The following is a 24,489-nucleotide window of genomic DNA, read 5'->3' on the forward strand; positions in this document are numbered from 1 at the left end:
TGGCCTCTTCCTGCAGACCCTAACCCTGGCCTCTTCCTGCAGATCCTAACCCTAACCCTGGCCTCTTCCTGCAGACCCTAACCCTGGCCTCTTCCTGCAGACCCAAACCCACACAGATCTGTAAGCAGGAGATGATAACATCTGTCAGGTTGGATGGATATTCCCTCCTTAAGGCAGGCCTGCGTGTCCATTCATGGTGTCAATCCCAGCCACAACAATGTGACACCAACACTGTGATTTGAGAAACTAATTGATTTCCCTTCATCAGCTGCAATGAGTGTTTGAATGACTATTAAGTGTGTGAGAGACGAGTACATCTCAGCCTTCGGACAGGACATGTAGTGTGTGTGTGCATGTGTGTGTGTGTGTGTGCAGGACACGTAGTGTGTGTGTGTGCAGGACACGTAGTGTGTGTGTGTGTGTGCAGGACACGTAGTGTGTGTATGTGCAGGACACGTACTGTGTGTGTGTGTGTGCAGGACACGTAGTGTGTGTATGTGCAGGACACGTACTGTGTGTGTGCAGGACACGTAGTGTGTGCGTGTGTGTGTGTGTGTGTGTGTGTGCAGGACACGTAGTGTGTGTGTGTGTGCATGTGGAGGAGGGGCAGGTGAAAGATGTTTTCAACATTTGAATGAGACTATTCTAGCTTTCAAGATATCTCCAGTTTAACAATTAACCGCAAAATTAACAGCAAAGACAATTATAGGCCCATAGCTCTGGCTAGTACTCTGTCGAAAGTGTTACAGAGAACTATTCTTAGGAAAATTGAAAAATTTCTGCTGACTTCTGACAACCAGTTTGGATTTAAACCCAAACATAGAACAAACGTGTATATTTGCCTTAAAAGAACTGTTAGAGCTGTATCACAGTCACAATACCACAATTTTTATGTGTTTTATTGATGCTTCAAAAGCGTTTGATTATGTGAACCATGAAAAGGTATTTTATAAATTATGTAAGAGGGGTGTTCCTAAATGTCTGACAAGAATCCTGGCTTTCTGGTATGCCCAACAAAGTATGTGTGTGAAATGGGGAAATTCTATACCTGCCCCATTTCACGTCCGTCTCTAATGGAGTGAGGCAGGGCAGTATATTATCTCCATTTTTGTTTAATGTTTATATGGACGATTTGTCAATGCTTTTACGTAAATGATTGTAGAACGGGTTGTAGGATGGTAACAGTATCATCAGTCATCTAATGTATGCTGATGATTTCTCTGTCCATATAGTGCTGGTCTACAAGAGATGTTACAGGTGTGCTCCCAATATGGATCAGATTTTGATATCCAATACAATGCAAAGAAAAGTAACATCATGATTGTCCGGAGCAGGGGGGACTCTAAACTCTCTTCCCCCGACTTCTTCTTGTCTGGAAACAAACTGAATGTTATTGATGACAGAGACATTAATAGACAGAGTCGAATGCTCTATGGACAAGCTAATATGCTGATCCGAAAGTTTGGTGCATGCTCACCACCAGTTAAAACCATATTTTTCAACGCATACTGTACCCCCATGTATACTGCCCACTAGTGGAGGCACTACAGAAAGAGTAATAAGCACAGACTGAATGTTGCCTATAATGATGGCTTGTGGATGCTGCTAAGGGTACCGCGAAGGAGCAGTGCAAGTCAAATGTTTGTTAATGTGGATGTGCCCACCTGCCCTGCAGTGCTGCGCAGACTCATGTACAGCTGCATGTGCAGACTTACAACCTCTATGAACAGTATCATCCTGGTACTGACCAATCCGGCACTAAGTTCAGTGCGATGCTTTTCTAATATGTGGACTCACTGAGCCTCCTCAGAAAATGATGTACATCGTGATTTTATTATATGTTTGTCTGTATGTTGTATTTTAATCTATGGACCTAGTAAGTGTCTGAAATAAAGCTTATGATGATGATGATAACTTCTCAACTTTATTTCTGTGGTTTACTCATGACCATGTTTTCAACAATAAATGTAATGTTCATGACACTACCTTATGCTTAAAAACACTTTTCTTATTATTGCATTGTAAGTAATGACAGCCCTTTTGTCAATGTCAGTAACTACCTTTTTTGGAGCACACACGAATATTCTGTGAGAGAGGAAGTACACATACACACGTATGCACGCATGCACGCACATGCATACTGTACACACACACAGGCACACTGGTACACACACTCACACAGTCAGATGGAAGGAGCCTGTGAAGGCATCAGAGTGAGGGGTAAGGAGCACTGACAGCCATACGTCAAGCGTGCTGGGTGCAGACCCCAGGATTTAACACAGAGCGGCAGTCAAAAGCCCATAAAAGTGAGTGACTGGAGTGGGAGGAGGGGAGGAGAGGAAGAGGGGAGGACGGGAGGAGGAGAGGAGGAGGAGAGGAGGAGGGTAGGAGAGGAGGAGAGGAGGAGAGGAGGAGAGGAGGACGGGAGGAGGAGAGGAGGAGGAGAGGAGGAGGGTAGGAGAGGAGGAGAGGAGGAGAGGAGGAGAGGAGGAGAGGAGGAGAGCCAATGTGAAACAGAGGAGATAATGTGCTCACTCACTAATGGCCACCCGACTAGACACAGGCTCATTTTTCACATCATGTCATCTGTAAGGTTTGAATAAAAAGGAATGGCCACCATCAGCCTGGACACACACACACACACACACACACACACACACACACACACACACACACGTGGACGCCCAGACAGCATGGTTTGAGCCTCCTCACTGTTATTACTGTTGACTCGTACAGTCGGAGGAGATGACAGTAAGAAGGCCCGTGGATGAGCCAGACTGATGATCTGTACTGCCTCACTCTGCCTCACACACATCTCTCCCCCCCTCACACACACACACTCACCACCCACACAAATATCTCTCCCCCCACACACATCTCTTCCCCCCCCCCCTCACACACACACACACACACACACACACTCACCCCCCCACACACACCCCATGGTTGACAGGTTCCCTCTCCACGGCTGCATGTCAGACCGGCACCGTGCACTGCGTCATATCAAATGCTGTAATCTGACAGAATAAAAGGATCTGGGCGCCGGGGACATCACAAACTCTGGCTTTTGTAATTTCCTGACAGGGACAGAAGGGTGGAATGAAGGGATGTTTCTACAGTTTCATGTTGTAAGAATTAGTGTCAGTCAAAGCTAAGTGGCTATTTTAAGATAGATAGGAGAGGATACAGTGCCATGTTTTGTCCAACGGGTTTTTCAAAGGCTACGCTGATGGCAGCAGTAGCTGATTGGTGCTGGATTGTTTCCATCTCCTCTGCATGAGGAGTCTAAGGAAGTAACATGTCTAAATATCCATTTTGAAAAGGTTAGTGTGTAATTAACGCTTATGCGCAATGCCAGCGCTTTGGCCGCATTTCAGCTGACAATAATAAAAGCTGTTTATCAGCGCAATGGTTCAGCCCTGCCGTGCGCTCCTCTACTGCCGGGTCACGGGAGCACCAGGGGATCAGTACTGGAGGTCTGAGGGCGGGGTCATGGGGGGATCAGTACTGGAGGTCTGAGGGTGGGGTTATGGGGGGATCAGTACTGGAGGTCTGAGGGCGGGGTCACCAGGGGATCGGTACTGGAGGTCTGAGGGCGGGGTCACCAGGGGATCAGTACTGGAGGTCTGAGGGCGGGGTCACGGGGGGATCAGTACTGGAGGTCTGAGGGCGGGGTCACCAGGGGATCAGTACTGGAGGTCTGAGGGCGGGGTCACGGGGGGATCAGTACTGGAGGTCTGAGGGCCGGGTCACGGGGGGATCAGTACTGGAGGTCTGAGGGCGGGGTCACGGGGGTCCTGCATGGATTCTCATAAAATCATCGTCAAAACTAAGGTGTTAGTTAGCATGTCAGTTTTCATTAAAGCAACTTGAGGATGACGATGAATATAATACATTATGAGTGAAATACAGTGAGGAAAGAATTTGTGTTGCTTTCGTCAACAAAAATTATGACTAAATATAGTCGTCAATGAACCTTTATCAAGTGACGAAAACTAGATGAGCCGCAACGTAAATGCTGGTCATGTGACGATGACTGTAATTAAATGTAGAATGCAATATTGTTAACGAATAAAAACGAGACGAAATGTGGTTTACAAAATAAAAACGAGACGAAATGTTATAACATTATTTCGTCTTGTTTAGTCGTGTTAATATTATTAGCCAACTCATGAGGCTGTGGTTAATGTGTCTCATTTTAACGTTAGCTTTAGACGTTAGCCACTGGAGCTGAAAACGACTGAGTCTGAGACAAAGGTGTGTGACTAGTGTGTTTGTATTTGTTTGTATGAGAGAGTGTAAAGTGGGTTCTTAGTTCCTACCTGACTGACTGCATGTGTACTAAGCATCCCTTGTTGGCCAAATACTGTAACTAGTTTTGTCATTCACATAGCAATCACACTGAACTGAATTTGGCAGCAACAACATGACTTTGAATACCCTATTCTAGACCAACACATACATTTTAAACAAATGTTTTAGGCATTAACATGCCCCCGAGACTACTGCTTAGAAAACTTCTGTTTTAATTAAAAAGAGACTAAAATAACATTTTCATTGACTTAAACTAGACTAAATGTCATCAGTTTTCGTCAACTAAAACTAGACTAAAATATGGATGGTTAAGTCTGACTAAAATAAGACTAAAATGCTCAGACTTTAAGTCGACTGAAACTTGACTGGACTAAAAAGAGTATGAACGTGACTAAAACTAATAAAAACTAAAATGACAGCTTGACAGAAAGACTAGACTAAAACTAAAATTAAAACAGGCCGCCAAAAACAACACTAGAAAGAATGCATGGATTCAATCAATTAGCCAACGTCATTAGTGTGATTCAGTTACTGTAATATCATTTTGAGAATGCCTGTGAGTCTCTCATATATCAGTCAGAAATCTCAGTTTTGACGACTGGACTGCTTCTCTCTGCCCTGTGCTTCAAACTCACATCCTGATCATGATGTCAAATCTTCACAGAAAACCTCCAGCATTAAAGAACACACGTTTTCACACTTTGTCAATTATTTTCAAAATAAAGGACTTTTTTGTGTCAGCCCCTATAAAAATGAGAAGAGGGATGAGAAAACAAGTGATTTCCTTATTAGGTTTAGGAGTCAAAGGCCTTCTCCTGGAGCCGCAGGCTTCAAGAGCCTGGAAGATTAAGACATATATTGGATTCATGATGGAGGGCACAAAGTTCATTTTCAAAATAAAACAGAAATATTATTCATATTCCTTTTAAAATTCAGATTGCCAGCTGACCTGTGCCTTGGCAGCAGTGTATTACATTTAGAATGAGCTACCTCGCTGCCGCAACAAGGCCCAACCCCACTTCCTGCTTCTCAGCCAATCCCTGCCTTTCTTTGTCTCGGCAAGGGAATTATGGGATTAGTCATATGTTTGTTTAAGAATGTCTAGAATTTTCTCAAGATTTTTTTTTAACAAACAATTTTCTCAAATTTGTCCATAATTTTCAGTTTTTAAGACAATGCCACAAATATGTATGTTTGATCAAGACTGATTTGAAAATTGCTCCTGGCAAAAGAATGTGTAAAAAAACCTGTGTTTTTGTGCTGCTGAATGTCTCCCAGCAGAGGTGTGGACACATGCACAGAGGGCTGTCTGATTTTCATATATATTAAAATCCCCTCCCACTGCGGGATATGAATCTGTGCACACTGCTAAGGCTGAAGCTTACTGGCACAACTTGTGTCTCTCTTTGATTCAGATTCCCATCCCAGGTCCAATGACCCTCACATACGCAGGCCGATAATCTCACTCACTCTGATTCCACCAACCCCCCCAGCTGACCTGCCCAAGACCACAGAGAGAATATTGACATGTTCAACTGCACAAAAAGTTAGGTGTTGTACACACAAATATTATGAAAAGTTGGTGTTCCTTTGCAAGTACATATGCCTGTGTATACTGTGCTAAATTATAGCTGCAACAACAGACTGCTGCCTGAACCTTTCCCAGTACTGTGGTAATCTGGGTACTACACACATGAATAGATATCTCCTATTCCAGGTTTATATTTAACAACAGTTCTGATATTGTAGTACTGTGATATTGAAGAAAGAAATCCTTAGCAAGGTATAATCAGTCACTATCTCCATCCTCACCAGGGATGAAGGTTGCACAACACAGGGTAATAAAACCACAACTTCTAAATGGTGGGCTAGTTCCCCCCCCCCCTACTTTCTCTCCATACCACCCCTCCCTCTCTCTCCACCCCCCCTGTTCTCTCTCCACCCCCCCTGGTCTCTCTCCACCCCCCCGTTCTCTCTCCACCCCCCCTGTTCTCTCTCCACCCCCCCTGTTCTCTCTCCACCCCCCCGTTCTCTCTCCACCCCCCCTGTTCTCTCTCCACCCCCCCTGTTCTCTCTCCACCCCCCCGTTCTCTCTCCACCCCCCTGTTCTCTCTCCCCCCCCGTTCTCTCTCCACCCCCCCCCTGTTCTCTCTCCACCCCCCCCCCCTGTTCTCTCTCCACCCCCGCCCCCCTGTTCTCTCTCCAAGCCCCCCCCCCTGTTCTCTCTCCACCCCCCCTGGTCTCTCTCCACCCCCCCTGCTCTCTCTCCACCCCCCCCTGTTCTCTCTCCACCCCCCCGTTCTCTCTCCACCCCCCCCTGTTCTCTCTCCACCCCCCCCCTGTTCTCTCTCCACCCCCCCTGTTCTCTCTATACCCCCCCCCTGTTCTCTCTACACCCCCCCCTGTTCTCTCTCCCTCCCCCCCGTTCTCTCTCCACCCCCCCTGCTCTCTCTCCACCCCCCCCTGTTCTCTCTCCACCCCCCCGTTCTCTCTCCACCCCCCCCTGTTCTCTCTCCACCCCCCCTGTTCTCTCTCCACCCCCCCCCTGTTCTCTCTCCACCCCCCCGTTCTCTCTCCACCCCCCCCCCCTGTTCTCTCTCCTACCCCCCCCCTGTTCTCTCTCCACCCCCCCGTTCTCTCTCCACCCCCCCCCTGTTCTCTCTCCTACCCCCCCCCTGTTCTCTCTCCACCCCCCCTGTTCTCTCTACACCCCCCCCCTGTTCTCTCTCCACCCCCCCCTGTTCTCTCTACACCCCCCCCTGTTCTCTCTCCCCCCCCGTTCTCTCTCCACCCCCCCTGTTCTCTCTCCCCCCCGTTCTCTCTCCACCCCTCCCCCCTGTTCTCTCTCGACCCCCCCCCTGTTCTCTATCCACCCCCCCCCCCTGTTCTCTCTCCACCCCCCCTGCTCTCTCTCCACCCCCCCGTTCTCTCTCCAACCCCCCCCCTGTTCTCTCTCCACCCCCCCTGTTCTCTCTCCACCCCCCCTGTTCTCTCTCCACCCCCCCCCTGTTCTCTCTCCACCCCCCCTGTTCTCTATCCACCCCCCCCCCCCCTGTTCTCTCTCCACCCCCCCCCTGTTCTCTCTCGACCCCCCCCCTGTTCTCTATCCACCCCCCCCCCCTGTTCTCTCTCCACCCCCCCTGTTCTCTCTCCACCCCCCTGTTCTCTCTCCACCCCCCCCCCCTGTTCTCTCTCCACCCCCCCTGTTCTCTCTCCACCCCCCCCCTGCTCTCTCACCCCCCCCCCCCGTTCTTTCTCCATACCACCCCAACCCCCCCATCTTCCTTCACCAGCGCTTGCCTCATCACTCCACACAAAACACCGCCAGCCTTAATTGGTCTGTGCTCCACCAACGTTAGTAATGAAAAAAAACTGCACATAATTCTTAGTTTGTTGGCTGGCAGAGCCTAATTTACAAAAGTGGAGGTTGGTGATAAGCAGAGACTCCAGGTCTGTGGAGTCCTCTGCACAATGAATCACCCCCCTGCCAAGGTTGAGCAGAGTATAATTGAGTCCAACATCTCTGAGCACTTTCACCATAATTAATGATAATCTGTAACAGAGAAATCTCAGATTCCAGTTCACAGAACTGTTTAATTAGGCCCTGTAATGAAAGCACAGGCACTACAAGAATATGGCCGGCCTCGTGATTAATGATTTGTGCTGAACACAAAAGTGCTGCACCGTTAACTCCAGAAGAAGCAGCAGCCTCTCACACAGTACCAGCACACACAGCACCCTCTCACACAACACCAGCACACACAGCACCCTCTCACACAACACCAGCACACACAGCACCCTCTCACACAACACCAGCACACACAGCACCCTCTCACACAACACCAGCACACACAGCACCCTCTCACACAACACCAGCACACACAGCACCCTCTCACACAACACCAGCACACACAGCACCCTCTCACACAACACCAGCACACACAGCACCCTCTCACACAACACCAGCACACACAGCACCCTCTCACACAACACCAGCACACACAGCACCCTCTCACACAACACCAGCACACACAGCACCCTCTCACACAACACCAGCACACACAGCAGCCTCTCACACAACACCAGCACACACAGCACCCTCTCACACAGCACCAGCACACACAGCACCCTCTCACACAACACCAGCACACACAGCACCCTCTCACACAACACCAGCACACACAGCACCCTCTCACACAACACCAGCACACACAGCACCCTCTCACACAACACCAGCACACACAGCACCCTCTCACACAACACCAGCACACACAGCAGCCTCTCACACAACACCAGCACACACAGCACCCTCTCACACAACACCAGCACACACAGCACCCTCTCACACAACACCAGCACACACAGCACCCTCTCACACAACACCAGCACACACAGCACCCTCTCACACAACACCAGCACACACGTGCAGCTGCTCTCCTCCTGCATGTCTCACATACCAAATAATACATCCCACCTCATCAGTGTTTGACAAGTATTATTCTGTTCTTCAGATCTCTCAGTTTCACCATTCTACTAATGTGGTGGTATACAGTAGCTTAAAACAGCATTTAACAGCAAGGTTCATTTCAAGCACAAATCGTATGAAGTATTTGTATGATTTGTGACAGGAGCATAATGACAGCTGTAGGTGAGCTCCATGTATGGGAACGACAGTTGCATTGATCAAATGTAACTATTCAGTTTAGTGTACAAGTGGTGACACCCTTCATTAGCCTAAATGATGATTAGCATAATAATGTGACTGGAAAAGCTCTGATATTTGTAACACCATGGATGTTCTGTCTTGACTGATGAAATGTCTCAAATTAATCTGGAAATGTTAACAAACTAAAAAGTGTGAAGTTTACACTGGTAAAATGAGATTTAATGTGGAGCTGGAAGTCAAATTAAAATGTGTTGAGCAAAGCAGTCGATTCAAGCCGTAACATTAGAATCCTAGATCACTCCAGCAAAACACTGTTTCTGGTCTTGTGCATTGTTCATGTTTGCTTACTTGTGACATATCCAGTAAATCATTACAAATAGTATACATTCCTGATAGACCTCTCAGTGAAAAGATTGCTTTGTCACCGTGAAGTAATGTCTTCACCCTGTACCATTCAGTCAGGTAATAAAAAGGAACACGAGTCTTTTACTTAAAAGTCTGGATTGCATTATTGAATGAAATGCTCCAGCTGCCATCCCTGCCTGGAAGGCATCATGGTTGTTCTGTCAGCCCAGCACTGTGCCTCCAGAACCCTGCAGCAGGGTGGAGCTGCCGGGTATGTGCAAGGCTGGGTCCATACTCTCTAAATGGATCTCGTGAAATGCACAATAATACAGTCATACTATTACTGAAACAAAATAAGCTTTTTGTTTCGGTGTGAAATGGATTTTCTTCAAGAAAAAAAAAAGCTATTAGTCACTCTCTGTGGGTTTGTTGAGTTAGATGTTTTCATGTTGTGAGGGCCACTACTGAAGTCTTCCCACCAGTTACTGTACAGTACTGTGAGGCTTAGCCCTCAACCATGGCTTGTGACGATACAAGTGCTGTGTTCAAAGACGGATGGTTCAGTCGTTTACAAGCACAGGACAGTATCCTGGAGCACTGGTATTGTCCGTTCCAGACATTGTGATAATGTGCCTCTATCTTGTCAAGCAGCCACATTCCTGTGAAGGAGAAACAGCAGTGTGAAGCGTAACCATCCTGACAGACTCACCCACACACAAGCCCACAGCCCCATACATCTCTGACAAACATCTAAATTGAATGAAAAATACTATACACACAAAAGAGAGACAGATAGAGAGAGAGAGGGCTAGAGAGAGAAAGGGGAGAAGGAGAGAGAGAAAGAGAGAGATGTGTTCATGAAGAAATGAATGTAACCAACCACCTCACTGTTCTAAGATCTTGTTTAGTTCTTTAATTCTCCTCTTTCTGACCTGGATCAGGCCGTCGCTGCACATGAAAGAAATGAGAAAATCCTCTCTCCGTCACAGCTGCCCAGCTTCCTCCAGCTCCACAGCATTTGTCATTGCCAAAACAGCAGAGTTTAATTAAGTGTTGTGAGCAGCATAGTGAGAAACACACTTTAAATTAAACCTCTGAACATGCTGCTACTGGTGCTTTACCTTCTCAACAATCAGCGGGGTGTTCGGCATAAATTTCTCCGTCTCGAGGGGGAAGGAGGCTCACTGCACCTCCAGCGATTCATAAACGGCTGGTCTCTCTTAGAGGAGCCTCCTATTACTGCACATTTCATTATTCCCAGTTTAGAAACCAGCAGCAGATGAATGTGATAATTAATGTCCCCTCTCAACGAAACATTTTATTTACTCTTGATGAATTAATGGTTGTTATCAGGGCTGAAATAAATAAAAACAATCCTGCTGTGTACTCTGTGTGCCAGAGCTTCTGTAGGGCCGAGGAGAATTACACGGAAAATCATCTTCTGAAGCGTCAAGCAAGTGTTGGTGCAAGAGAAGGAATTAATTCAATCCCCTCTATAGTAATGGATCGTTTCAAGTTGGTAAGCATTTTGATTCTGTAATGCATTTGTAAGTGTGTCCTTTAGAACAGCACATCAGTGGAGTCAAGAGGAAGAGCAGAGACCAGCTACACACAAGGCCAGCAGCGGGCTAATGTTCAGCCAGTCAGCATCCTGCTGTTGGATCCCCACTCTTAAAATGGAGCTCCTTCTGGGAATAATTATCACATTTTAATTTAAATTTTCAACCACATCACAACAATAGGACTTTTGTCTGGGCCAAGTTTTATATCACATGGACCATGTATGTATATTTCATTTACATGTTATGAAATACAATTTGGTAAGATTCTCATCCTATTGCATGGCACATATACTGCAAATCAATGTCAGGATAATGAAACTAAAATGTCCATCAATCTTTGGGCATTGTGGCTTTCAGGTCAGTGAATGACGTGAGTTCGTGTCACTCACAGAATGGATTCTAACCACAACCTCTCAACACTAAAGACCTCCAGGTCAACCCTATTGATCTGTGCAGGGTTACACTTGTGGCTCTGTGACAATGGATCTACTGCACTGTGGTGTTGCAGTAAACCACAGGTCCAGCATGTGTTCATTAACAGAGATGTTGTAAATGTTGAGTGTATCAGGGTGAACAGTAGGGCTGAAGGCTATCACAAGAACAAGTAGCGTAGGAACATTATAAGCTCCTTAAACTAACTTGTGAGGCAGGCTACACTAACACCCACCCACCCGCCCATCCACTCCCCCCCCCCCCCCTCCCCCCCCCACACACACAGACACACCCAAACACACACTCACCTTGAGCTGACATTTTTCTCTTGCGCTCCCCCCTCCTCCTCTTCCTCCCCTCCTCTTCCTCCCCTCCTCCCCCCTCCTCTTCTTCCCCCCTCCTCCCCTCCTCCTCTTCTCCTTGTATTGCTTCCTCTCCTCCACGTGAGTGATCAGACAGCTGTTACAAGGCCCAGGTTTATTAAGGGGCTCACAGCTCATCGAGGTATCGCTGTACTTTCCTACACACTGTCACGTTCATGCCGTCGGTTCACCCAGCCAACAGCTGGTTGAGAGGACACTTCCCTGTAACCGGGCTGAGACTGGTGTAGCAGTCTCCTCAGCAACCAGGAGGAAACTCTGACAGCCTTCATAACCGCAGTGTTCCTAGGGTTAGGAACAGGCTCCTGTTCTACCCCTGCAGCCAGTACGAGGCAGTACAAGCCTGTACTAGGCAGTTTCCAAGTACTAAATTGGTTGATGCGTCCCTAAGGCGAACAACCTGGATGAAAGCCTGATAGACATGCTCCACATAACTGGTCTCTTCGTACACATAGCTATGGGATGAGGGCTGCTCGCTAATTAGCTTTAAGCAAGGATGGACGCTGAGCCTGAACTACTCAGCTACGCTGAGCCTGTACTAGTCAGCTACGCTGAGTCTGGACTGGTGTTCTGCTATAAACCTGAGTTGCGGTCACAGCTTGCAGCGTCCCAGTGTGTGAAGAGCGCTGTCCCTGTTGCTGTCCCTGTTGCTGTGGACTCCAGAGCTGGGGGTGGGGTTTCTACAGCTGCAGGGATGAGGAGGCCAGGTTTCTACAGCTGCAGGGATGAGGAGGCCAGGTTTCTACAGCTGCAGGGATGAGGAGGCCAGGTTTCTACAGCTGCAGGGATGAGGAGGCCAGGTTTCTACAGCTGCAGGGATGAGGAGGCCAGGTTGCTACGGCTGCAGGGATGAGGAGGCCAGGTTTCTACAGCTGCAGGGATGAGGAGGCCAGGTTTCTACAGCTGCAGGGATGAGGAGGCCAGGTTTCTACAGCTGCAGGGATGAGGTGGCCAGGTTTCTGCGGCTGCAGGGATGAGGAGGCCAGGTTTCTACGGCTGCAGGGATGAGGAGGCCAGGTTTCTACAGCTGCAGGGATGAGGAGGCCAGGTTGCTACGGCTGCAGGGATGAGGAGGCCAGGTTTCTACAGCTGTAGGGATGAGGAGGCCAGGTTTCTACGGCTGCAGGGATGAGGAGGCCAGGTTTCTACGGCTGCAGGGATGAGGAGGCCAGGTTTCTACAGCTGCAGGGATGAGGTGGCCAGGTTTCTGCGGCTGCAGGGATGAGGAGGCCAGGTTTCTACGGCTGCAGGGATGAGGAGGCCAGGTTTCTACAGCTGCAGGGATGAGGAGGCCAGGTTGCTACGGCTGCAGGGATGAGGAGGCCAGGTTTCTACAGCTGCAGGGATGAGGAGGCCAGGTTTCTACGGCTGCAGGGATGAGGAGGCCAGGTTGCTACGGCTGCAGGGATGAGCCGGCCAGGTCCTTTATTAGCCAGGGAGCAGAGGAAGGATGACTTACACTGAACTGTGCCAGTAGAAAACGTCCCTTCATCCTGAAGCAACAGAGGCATGTGAATGTATAGAGGCCTATTAAGGTCAGATCACTTTGATAATTGATCATTTCAGTTGGCTCCTCTGCTCTGCCTCCTCCCTACGCTCAGTGATGGATCATTGTTTAGACAGTACTAGTTAATGTACACTATTAGCTCTGTATTTAAAAATGATAATGTAATTGATTCACAAATTGATTTATTGATGTTAATTCAAGTGTTTCGCGTATTAATCACACTAAAGAAATTAATTTAGTATATTTTATGAGCTGTTGTGTGATCAACTAATGATATGAATTAATCAACTTTAATAAGAATTCAAACACTATTGTTAGGCTAATTTGTCACTTTGTAAGAGGGAGGAAGAATGGGACTCTTGTTTTATCCTGTACTTGTGATAAAGCAGGCTCGTGACAGTACTGTGCAGACGTTCCGTCCAGAGCAGGGCTGGAGAGAGCAGCATCTCCAGGGATGTTCTCAGGCTCCACACTCATGGAAGCCTTTCAGATTAAGAAGGTATCTGTCTTTTTGTTTACAATTTTGATTATGACACAGTCCTCATAATTGTGAATTCTGGTGTAAGAATTATTATTATATAATAGTATAATGATATAAAATCCTGACTACCATTCCAGTTCTGACCCTTTCTTTGTGAACCCTCCTGTTCGCTCTCTGCTTCTCCTTGTCTATATTCTGAACAGAAACACTTTGTATTTACACCTCATGCTTGGCTTTGAGTAAACACAGCAATTGTTTTGCACTCCAGAGAGCCAGTTAAGAAGTTCATTAGTGGCTCATCTCATGTCTTTAAAGTATTGATTCCTTCAGTCAATGTAAAAATAACAACCATGTTATAAGCTGGTTGTCCGTAGCAATGGCCAACATAAATTATTTAAAAAGGGCAGCTTCGCTGCGGCCATGGAGCCATCAATCATAAGATATGGCCGCGACAAAAAGCTGCCGCTTCAGAGAGTCGTATCTGGCCAGCGAACAATTCTATCAGGCAGGTGAGAGAGTGAGAGCAGTCTGTCTGACCTGATGTCACTCAGATTGTTGCCTGGGCCTTTGAAGGGCGAGCTCCTCTGCTCAGTCTGGGGACGGGATGGTTAAATGGATTCTCTGTTTGCCACTGGCCTCCCTCCGAGCACACATACTTCAATTTGGCTCGCCATAAAAGAGAAGGACTCTCCCAAAGAATGGGATGAATTTTTTATTTGAATGCTTGAATTGAGTGGCAAGTGGCACTATTTCTATTCAGAGATTGGGTGAACAGTGAACCATAGAATCGTCTACATCCAATGAATTTGTATTGTTCCTCAGGGGGGGATGATAACATTATGTTATATTCAACGGACTGATTTTTTTACCCCGCTGCTGTCAAACTGAATTCCTCTTCTTAAAATGAGTGTCAAGGTGTCATGCTATTGTAATACTAGAGCTTTCATATCTTTGTTAAAAGAAAACTTTGGTAAAAATTTTTTTGTGTGAATGCTTGTACTGAATGTGTGTTTGTCTGTTCCAGCGCTCCTGTTGCATGGCCTGTCGCTCTGGATAAGAGTGTCTGCTAAATGACTAAATGTCTAAATGACTAAATGTCTGTTTAGCCAGCCGGCCAGCCAGCCGTCCAGCCATCCAGCCAGCCGTCCAGCCATCCAGCCAGCCGTCCAGCCATCCAGCCATCCGTCCAGCCAGTCGTCCAGCCAGTCAGCCATTCAGCCAGTCAGCCGTCCATCCATCCAGCCATCCGTCCAGCCAGCCGTCAAGCCAGTCAGCCGTCCAGCCAGTCAGCCGTCCAGCCAGCCGTCCAGCCATCCAGCCAGTCAGCCGTCCAGCCAGCCGTCCAGCCATCCAGCCAGCCGTCCAGCCAGCCATCGGTCCAGCCAGCCGTCAAGCCAGTCAGCCGTCAAGCCAGTCAGCCGTCCAGCCAGTCAGCCGTCCAGCCAGCCGTCCAGCCAGTCAGCCGTCCAGCCAGCCGTCCAGCCAGCCGTCCAGCCAGTCAGCCGTCCAGCAAGCCGTCCAGTCAGCCGTCCAGCCAGTCAGCCGTCCAGCCAGCCGTCCAGCCAGTCAGCCGCCCAGCCAGCCGTCCAGCCAGCTGTCCAGCCGGTCAGCCGTCCAGTCAGCCATCCAGCCATCCAGTCAGCCATCCAGCCATCCAGTCAGCCATCCAGCCGTCCAGCCAGCCTTCCAGCCAGTGTTCAGCTCCCCAAGGCTGTCAGACTCCCTGGAGTCCTGCAGTGTATCGTCTCTGTGTATTTAGGAGATGGCGATAGTCTGCTTTACTCCGTAGTTATCCACGGTAATAATGCATGTCTTTTTTTGTCGCGTCAGGATTAGCATAACAAAAACAGCTTGTGCCCTCTGGGTTCTTGTACCTTGAAAGTGTTTTCATCACAACCACACACAAGAGCATCGTAAATGAAGCCCTATGAAAAGCAGCAAAGTATTCTTTTAATACTGAAGGAGAGACAGAGAGCGAGACTTAAGCGTGGTAGGAGTGTCTTTGAGTTTCAAAACACTTTGATTCATAATTGATTAAATGAAGCCCTCCCGCTTCAAAGGCAGGAAGAAGAGCTGCTCTTGTGGACAGACAGCCAGTCAAACGCTGCTTTGTTGTTTCAAATGAACCCAGCCCTCCCTCCCCACCATGGAGAGAGACCCAGCTCTCCCTCCCTCCCCACCAGGGAGAGAGACCCAACCTACCAGACAACCTGACAGATAAGGACAGCCAGACAGCCAGACAGCCAAACAACAAGCCAGCCAACCAGACAACCAGCCAGCCGGACAACCAGACAACCAAACAGACAACCAACCAGCCTGACAACCAGACAACCAACCAGCCAGACAACCAGACAACCAACCAGACAACCAACCAGTCAGACAACCAGACAACCAACCAGACAACCGACCAGTCAGACAATCAGCCACACAACCAGACAACCAACGAGGCAGAAAGCCAAACAACCAACCAGACAACCAACTAGTCAGACAACCATCCAGACAACCATCCAGACAACCAGACAGACAACCAGCCAGACAACCATCCAGACAACCAGACAGACAACCAGCCAGCCAGCCTTGGCAGAGGAGGAGGGCTGACAGAGTACCAGTGATGCCCTGATGAATGGAGGCATGCGGGGATGTGAATAGCCACATCTGAGGGGTAATTGCCACAGAGCAGAAGTCTCCCACCTCGATCCATTTAGTCTATTAGCAATTTATGTCCGGTCTCATTCAGCTCCACACTGGGGTTTGATCTGAACTCTCATGAGCTTCAAGGTTAGCCCAGGACCCGGGCTAACAGCCTGAGATACAGAGGAGACGGCCTGGGCGCACCATTCTTTTATTCTCTTTGGCTAGTCATTAATTTGTTGTCACAGTAGAAAGGTGAATGTCACATTTTATCTAATTAAAGTTAATGGGTTGGTGATGCGACTGTAGCTGGGTGGGCCTGCTTTATTTCGAAGCGCGCAGATAAGAGGCGGTTTGTCCCACAGACTCCTCATTGTGATTAGTCTCTCAGCCACCCAGATCAGAGAGCTGTAGAATGAGCAAGCTGTAGCTCTTCTGAAGGAGAGGTAGAGGAAAAACAGTGTCTAGGAGAACAGGCTGTCCCAGCCTTCAGAGAAACACACACCTATCTGTAGAAAACACTGTCTCTAACTGTTTACATACTACAAGGATACAACCATGTTCCTGCATCCATGCACAATCCAGAACCCTCCACCCAAATCTCATGGTGTTGTGACTGGTGCTGAGGCTGGTGTTGTGACTGGTGCTGAGGCTGGTGCTGAGGCTGGTGCTGAGGCTGGTGTTGTGACTGGTGCTGAGGCTGGTGCTGAGGCTGGTGTTGTGACTGGTGCTGAGGCTGGTGTTGTGACTGGTGCTGAGGCTGGTGTTGTGACTGGTGCTGAGGCTGGTGTTGTGACTGGTGCTGAGGCTGGTGTTGTAACTGGTGCTGAGGCTGGTGCTGAGGCTGGTGTTGTGACTGGTGTTGTGACTGGTGCTGAGGCTGGTGCTGAGGCTGGTGCTGAGGCTGGTGCTGAGGTTGGTGCTGAGGCTGGTGCTGAGGCTGGTGTTGTGACTGGTGTTGTGACTGGTGCTAAGGCTGGTGCTGAGGCTGGTGTTGTGACTGGTGTTGTGACTGGTGCTGAGGCTGGTGCTGAGGCTGGTGCTGAGGCTGGTGTTGTGACTGGTGCTGAGGCTGGTGTTGGGACTGGTGCTGAGGCTGGTGTTGTGACTGGTGCTGAGGCTGGTGTTGTGACTGGTGTTGTGACTGATGCTGAGGCTGGTGCTGAGGCTGGTGTTGTGACTGGTGCTGAGGCTGGTGTTGTGACTGGTGCTGAGGCTGGTGCTGAGGTTGGTGCTGAGGCTGGTGCTGAGGCTGGTGTTGTGACTGGTGTTGTGACTGGTGCTGAGGCTGGTGCTGAGGCTGGTGTTGTGACTGGTGCTGAGGCTGGTGTTGTGACTGGTGCTGAGGCTGGTGCTGAGGTTGGTGCTGAGGCTGGTGCTGAGGCTGGTGTTGTGACTGGTGTTGTGACTGGTGCTGAGGCTGGTGTTGTGAGTGGTGTTGTGACTGGTAATGAGGCTGCTGCTGAGGCTGGTGCCGAGGCTGGTGCTGAGGCTGGTGTTGTGACTGGTGCTGAGGCTGGTGTTGTGACTGGTGTTGTGACTGGTAATGAGGCTGCTGCTGAGGCTGGTGCTGAGGCTGGTGTGGGAGGGGCTCGTGGGGGTGCTGAGGCTGTAGAGGTGTTGGTGCTATCAGAGGCCCAGGCCACCTAATGCCTGGTGTCAGCCCCACACTGCCCTGAGAGGGGGGTCTCCGTGTGCTGGGGTGGGGGCTGGGCCTCCCTGCCTGCTGCTGGGGCGGGTGTCTGACCAGGCCTGCTGGGTAACTCTTTGTGATGGCTTCCTGCCGCTCTGGCCTCTTGGCTTCCGGCACCGGAGACAGGGACATGCCAGGAAGGGGCAGGCGCATCGACAGCAAGCTGGACATGTTCCTGGAGCTGCTAGCTGTGCGGTCGGGGGATTGTTTTGGGGGCGTGGATCTCATTGTTGTGTTGCCGTATCGTGTGTCTGTTGGAGTTCAACTGAAGGGCTGTGTTTTTGGCTGTTTTTTTCCACCTTTCTCTTTTCATTGTTCATTTTTGTAACAGTTGATGAACACTGCATGCATGGAGCACAACGTTGTTTTCGGAATCCTCCTCTGGAGATCCCTGTGTTTTAATGTCAACAGTGTCTGAGATGGAAACCTGCTTAAACGCACATCATCAAAGGGCTGAATTCACTGTAAAAAGCACACTGACCTACTCTGGCATTTCCTCAAAGTGTCCACTCTTCCCTTAGTGTGAAAGACAGTCAGAACACTGCAGCATCGTGTCTGGAGTGTTCACACGCTTCCAGGACCTCACCCTGAGCCCCACTGTCCTGAGCAGTGGCTCCAGCCTCCAGCCTCCCGCCCCCAGCCTGACCAGCCTCCCTGGTCCTCTCCTCTCTCCCACTGTGCAGGAGCATGGCTGTGTGAGTGACAGCTACGCTGTGAGCTGCAGACCTCTCCATGGTGCTCTTCTCCACGGGGGGCTGGGGGGAGGGGGGAGGGGGCTCCACCGGCACGTCCACACGCCTGCGTCCCACCAGGGGGGCCCACTCCTACTCCCCTGGATGACCTCTGACACAGCCGGTTTGCTCTGGGTCGCCGTGAAGAGCCGGTGGTGGGGATTCCTCCCCGGCCAAGCAGCGGGGCTGTAATTGATGTGGCAGAGACGTCGTTACCAATCTGCAGCTCCAACGGCCACCCCTCTCCCTCTAGGGAACCCGGCGCTTCCTCAGCATGACACCGCCTGCTACCGACACCGCTACAGCAGGCCCTATCTACTACTGCTGTTTGGTGTAAATATATCTCACGCAGACACTCTACACGTGCAGTTATCTTGGCGAGCACATTCAGGGTGATGCTAATGCCGGCACCAGCGCTGTATCTAGAAATAGAGAGCTGTGTTGATATCTGCCCCCTCCGAGGACGGGCTGATTATGTGGGAAATAGGAGTCTGTGTTGGTTTTCCTATTTGTGTTGGAGGATGCCTATCTCCTGCTGCATACCTCCAGCCTCACCGTGCACATGCACATTGTAATCACAGCGTTGGATATTGTCCATCTCATATACCGTCACTAACTGGTGTGAAGTGGAGTGAAGGAGACTGGATGTGAGTCAAATCACAGGCAGCAGATTGGGATGTCTTTTCAATGTCAAAAAGTTTTGCCAGAGGACAAACGTTTAATAAAACAGGGATGTACCTGCTATTATTAATATATTATCGTATATATGGAGTTATTAGCATATTATCAGTGCTGTTTTGCTTGGACATGGCTGCTCTTGTTAAATCAGAATGGGAATGTTCCCAGGACAGGACGCCAGGGCCTGTTCTAAGCTCTCTGAACAGAGAAGCAGAGCAATTAAAGCTGTCGACTGCCAGGAGGGCAGTCTAATGAAAGACATTTGCATTCCTCTCTGAGATGTGTAATGGGGAACAGCTGATTCAGGTTTAAAACGGGGATTAATATCCAATATTTAACGTTTTGATGCGTTTACCTTCGCCATTTTGCCCTCTCTCAGGGCCGTAGGGGATGTTCCTATAGGCCTCACAGCCTGGTGGGACACAGGAAAGGGAAAAGGAGGGGATTATGGGAAGGTGGGAGTGTCCACACGGATCTACATAAAAGATCCAGAGGTCTATTTTTGAACAGAGAGAGCTTCAACCCCGGTCAATTCATTATTTATGCTTGAATATTCCAACATAACAGCTGTGATTATTTCACAAGGGGAAGGTCAATGTGGGGAGAAATGGATTGAAATGGAATAACCCGTTTGTCGCTTCCCAAACAGACTTGTGATCGGGATGCATGTAAATCTGTGAAACAGAGAGCTGCAGAAAGCACACACAAGGTTAATCTACTATGACTGTTGAAATCTCCCTGATACGCCGCTTGAATAAAGAATTATGGCGGAATGAACCATGCTGTTTATCCAAATTATTATTTTTTTCACCCGGAATTCCACCATGAATATGGACAGTTTGTTAGCATACACAATTTCCATGAACAAAAGCAAACAAGATTTGAAGGTTTCTTGAGAGAATGCTGAGCGGTGCTGAGGAGATGTGAGATGAATATGTTGGGCGGACGGCTGCTTCCTTTTAAAAGAACAGATAGAAAACCAAGCAAGTTGACATCGCAGGTTAATAAAATGTTCTTCACAATAAGGGAATCCAACACCAGAGTGACAATAAGATTGTAATTCTGTCTCACTGCCTGATGATTTTTTGTTAAAGAATTTCAAAGCCTATGAGTGGCATGTGAGTTGTATTTTTACAGTGAATAAAAAATCTAGTCTCCTGCATATGGAAGATATTCATCACATCCTCATCCTTGAGCAAACCCACAGGCAAACATTGACAAGCTCTGCCCTGGTCGCACTCTACACAACTAGCTCTGAGGGAGACTGATTCACATAAAGCCTGTTGATTAAACTGAACTATATAATGTGAAATGGTATCATGCATAAACACAGATATGAATGATAAAGAGAGGATATGAATCATCTGGGCATTACAGCTGGCCTTTCTCCCACCTGCCTTATAGACTGGCACTGTGCTTCTGGTTATTACACCTGCTCTATAGACTGGCACTGTGCCTCTGGTTATTACACCTGCTCTATAGACTGGCACTGTGCCTCTGGTTATTACACCTGCTCTATAGACTGGCACTGTGCCTCTGGTTATTACACCTGCTCTATAGACTGGCACTGTGCCTCTGGTTATTACACCTGCTCTATAGACTGGCACTGTGCCTCTGGTTATTACACCTGCTCTATAGACTGGCACTGTGCCTCTGGTTATTACACCTGCTCTATAGACTGGCACTGTGCCTCTGGTTATTACACCTGCTCTATAGACTGGCACTGTGCCTCTGGTTATTACACCTGCTCTATAGACTGGCACTGTGCCTCTGGTTATTACACCTGCTCTATAGACTGGCACTGTGCCTCTGGTTATTACACCTGCTCTATAGACTGGCACTGTGCCTCTGGTTATTACACCTGCTCTATAGACTGGCACTGTGCCTCTGGTTATTACACCTGCTCTATAGACTGGCACTGTGCCTCTGGTTATTACACCTGCTCTATAGACTGGCACTGTGCCTCTGGTTATTACACCTGCTCTATAGACTGGCACTGTGCCTCTGGTTATTACACCTGCTCTATAGACTGGCACTGTGCCTGATATTTCTGTCCCTGCCTGCATCCTGGGGATGAAAGCACTGCTCTGGAAACTGGGAATAGATTAAGCCCTTAATTTCCGTCATAGGATAAAACCAGATTAAAGACACTTTTTGTAAGACAAAGGATCAGGAAGTACAGAGAATGTTTGTGTTGAGTCCCGCCAGTCAGGAGGAATACTAACCCTAACCCAGTCAGGAGTAATACTAACCCTAACCCAGTCAGGAGGAATACTAACCCTAACCCAGTCAGGAGGAATACTAACCCTAACCCAGTCAGGAGGAATACTAACCCTAACCCAGTCAGGAGGAATACTAACCCTAACCCAGTCAGGAGGAATACTAACCCTAACCCAGTCAGGAGGAATACTAACCCTAACCCAGTCAGGAGGAATACTAACCCTAACCCAGTCAGGAGGAATACTAACCCTAACCCAGTCAGGAGGAATACTATCCCTAACCCAGTCAGGAGGAATACTAACCCTAACCCAGTCAGGAGGAATACTAACCCTAACGTAGTCAGGAGGAATCAGGAGCCAATCAGAAGCCCCTCCTGGCCCTTGTACTCCTCTGGTGATGGTTAGGGTTAGGGTCACACTCACAACCTTATATCTATCTACCCATCTGCTTGAAAGTAAAATGACCGTAAGCATGGTTCTAACCGGGCTTAAAGGATATTGCTCATCACCCCATTGGTTCAATGCTCTCTCTTCAAGACCCTCAGAATCCTCTCCCCTTTAAAGACATTTCTATAAAGGGGATTTTTCTGCGTCGCTAATTATCAGGCCTGTGATTGGCTTCGGTCTCCATGACAGCACTGACAAATGCCTGGACTGGCTTGTTCTTAACCTTCCATCTCAGTTGGGAAACAGAAGTTGGTATTTCTGTTGAAATGCGGGGAGGTTAGGAAAAATCCCTCTCCTTGTCATCCTGCTGTTCATGTGTGTGTGTGTTTGTGTGCATGTGTGTGTGTTTGTGTGCGTGTGTGCGCGTGTGTGAGTGTGTGTTTGTCTGAAAGGCATCAAATGTCTGAAAATATAATAGGTATAAAATGTCAGATGAAAGTACTAGTGCAATGGAAAGAGAGGCCATTTTCATAAATCTTTAATTGATTGTAATCCAGACATGGGCTTCATACTGGGGTTAAGATAGGAAACTTAAAAAATATCATATACTATATTATATTTGGCTATATCTATATTACATTTAGATATAGTGACTGTTCCTGATCACGCTTCTTACAAATTTGATTATTCATCTGGACATGACACATAACAAGTGATTCATCATTGTGATAGATTAGCCAAGCCAAATACCAGCTGTAAATTTAGTTTTAACAGATAAAAAAACGGTACTGTTCATGTGTGATTGATTTTGTGATGACCAGCACGGTGAACTGGTCACACACCCAGAGGAGGGGCACAGGAGCAGCGGCAGTGTTCAAGGCACAACCCCAGAGACCTTGGCTGCCACACAGGCCCCAGCCAGCTCCCAGTCAGGTTAGCGGGTAGCCGTCCCTAAATGCTTGAGTTGCTCAGTGCAGATTCACAATCCTGTTTATTTCCACGCTATCACCCTGGCTCCTCATCACCCTGGCTCCACATCACGTTAGGGTGGTGTGGTGGCGGGTTGCCGCTGACCACGGGCTACTGACTGTCTCTGGTGATCCAAGCTGCCCTGCTGCTGGACCAGGCCCTATCCTCTGTACAACCTCCTCCTCACACACACACACACACTCACACACACTCACACGCACACACTCACACACCCTCACACACACACCCTCACACACAGACCCTCACACACACCCTCACACACACACCCTCACACACCCACACTCTCACACACCCTCACACCCTCACACACTCTCACACACCATCACACACACCCCCTCACTCACTTACACACACCCTCATACACACACTCTCACACACCCTCACACATACACCCTCACTTACACACACCCTCATACACACACCCTCACTTTCACACGCACTCCCTCACACACTCTCACACACCCTCACACCATCACACACACCCCCTCACTCTCTTACACACACCCACATACCCACACTCTCACACACCCTCACACACACACACTCACTTACACACACCCTCACACACACACATACACACCCTCACTCTCACACACCCTCACACACTCTCACACACCATCACACACTCACACTCACCCCTCACTCACTTACACACACCTTCATACACACCCACACACGGCCCTCCCACTCACCCACACACGGCCCTCCCACTCACACACACAACACAAACATCCAGAGTCATGTTGTGGTGTTAGTTCTGTTGTGTACAGGTGAACTGTCCAGTACACGGCAGGCTCAGATAATGCTGATTGAAAACTGGTAGAGAAAACCAGCGAGGAGCCCCCCTGCATTTTAGATTTAGTGTGATCATTTACCATTACAGAAGCATGGTGGTGTCCCAGTATTGACAGCATGTAAAGGGCTCAGTAACCATCCCCTCACATGTATTCAGTGTTAAAATTCCTCTTCCCTCATGAGCACTGTCACAACATCCTTCCTCATATTCAGCCTGCCAGCCATGGGATTACCAAACCAAAAAGCTTCTGAAAGTGTCATGTAAATACCAAACCATGGTTTAAGTAATAGCCTATAAAGTGATCTTTAAGTGGAGTTTTAAGCACCCCCATAATGGCTCTGTCTGCCTTTTACTGGGCGGCTTCTTCCTCAGACTAGTGATTATGAGTCACAGGTGTATGGGTCAGACCATAAGCCTTACTTTCACCTGCCAATCTTTCCTCAAACAGGGACTCTGGCAGGCTTGTTCTGTCTCCTGCATGCTGCCGTTCTCCAGGTGATATCTGGGAAATCATGTCTACAAAACACCTGCTACCCCCACGATCTACTGTGAGTTTATGCTAGAATCTGAACATTGGAGGTGAATTATGGAGGGACAAAGGACGAAGAAAAGTTAGAATCAGCTTAGCGAGGGTCACGTTGCAGATCAGAGCAGGCTAAAATAACAGATTTATTTTT

Source organism: Osmerus mordax, chromosome 2, assembly GCF_038355195.1.
Source record: "Osmerus mordax isolate fOsmMor3 chromosome 2, fOsmMor3.pri, whole genome shotgun sequence".
NCBI classification, from domain to species: Eukaryota; Metazoa; Chordata; class Actinopteri; order Osmeriformes; family Osmeridae; genus Osmerus; species Osmerus mordax.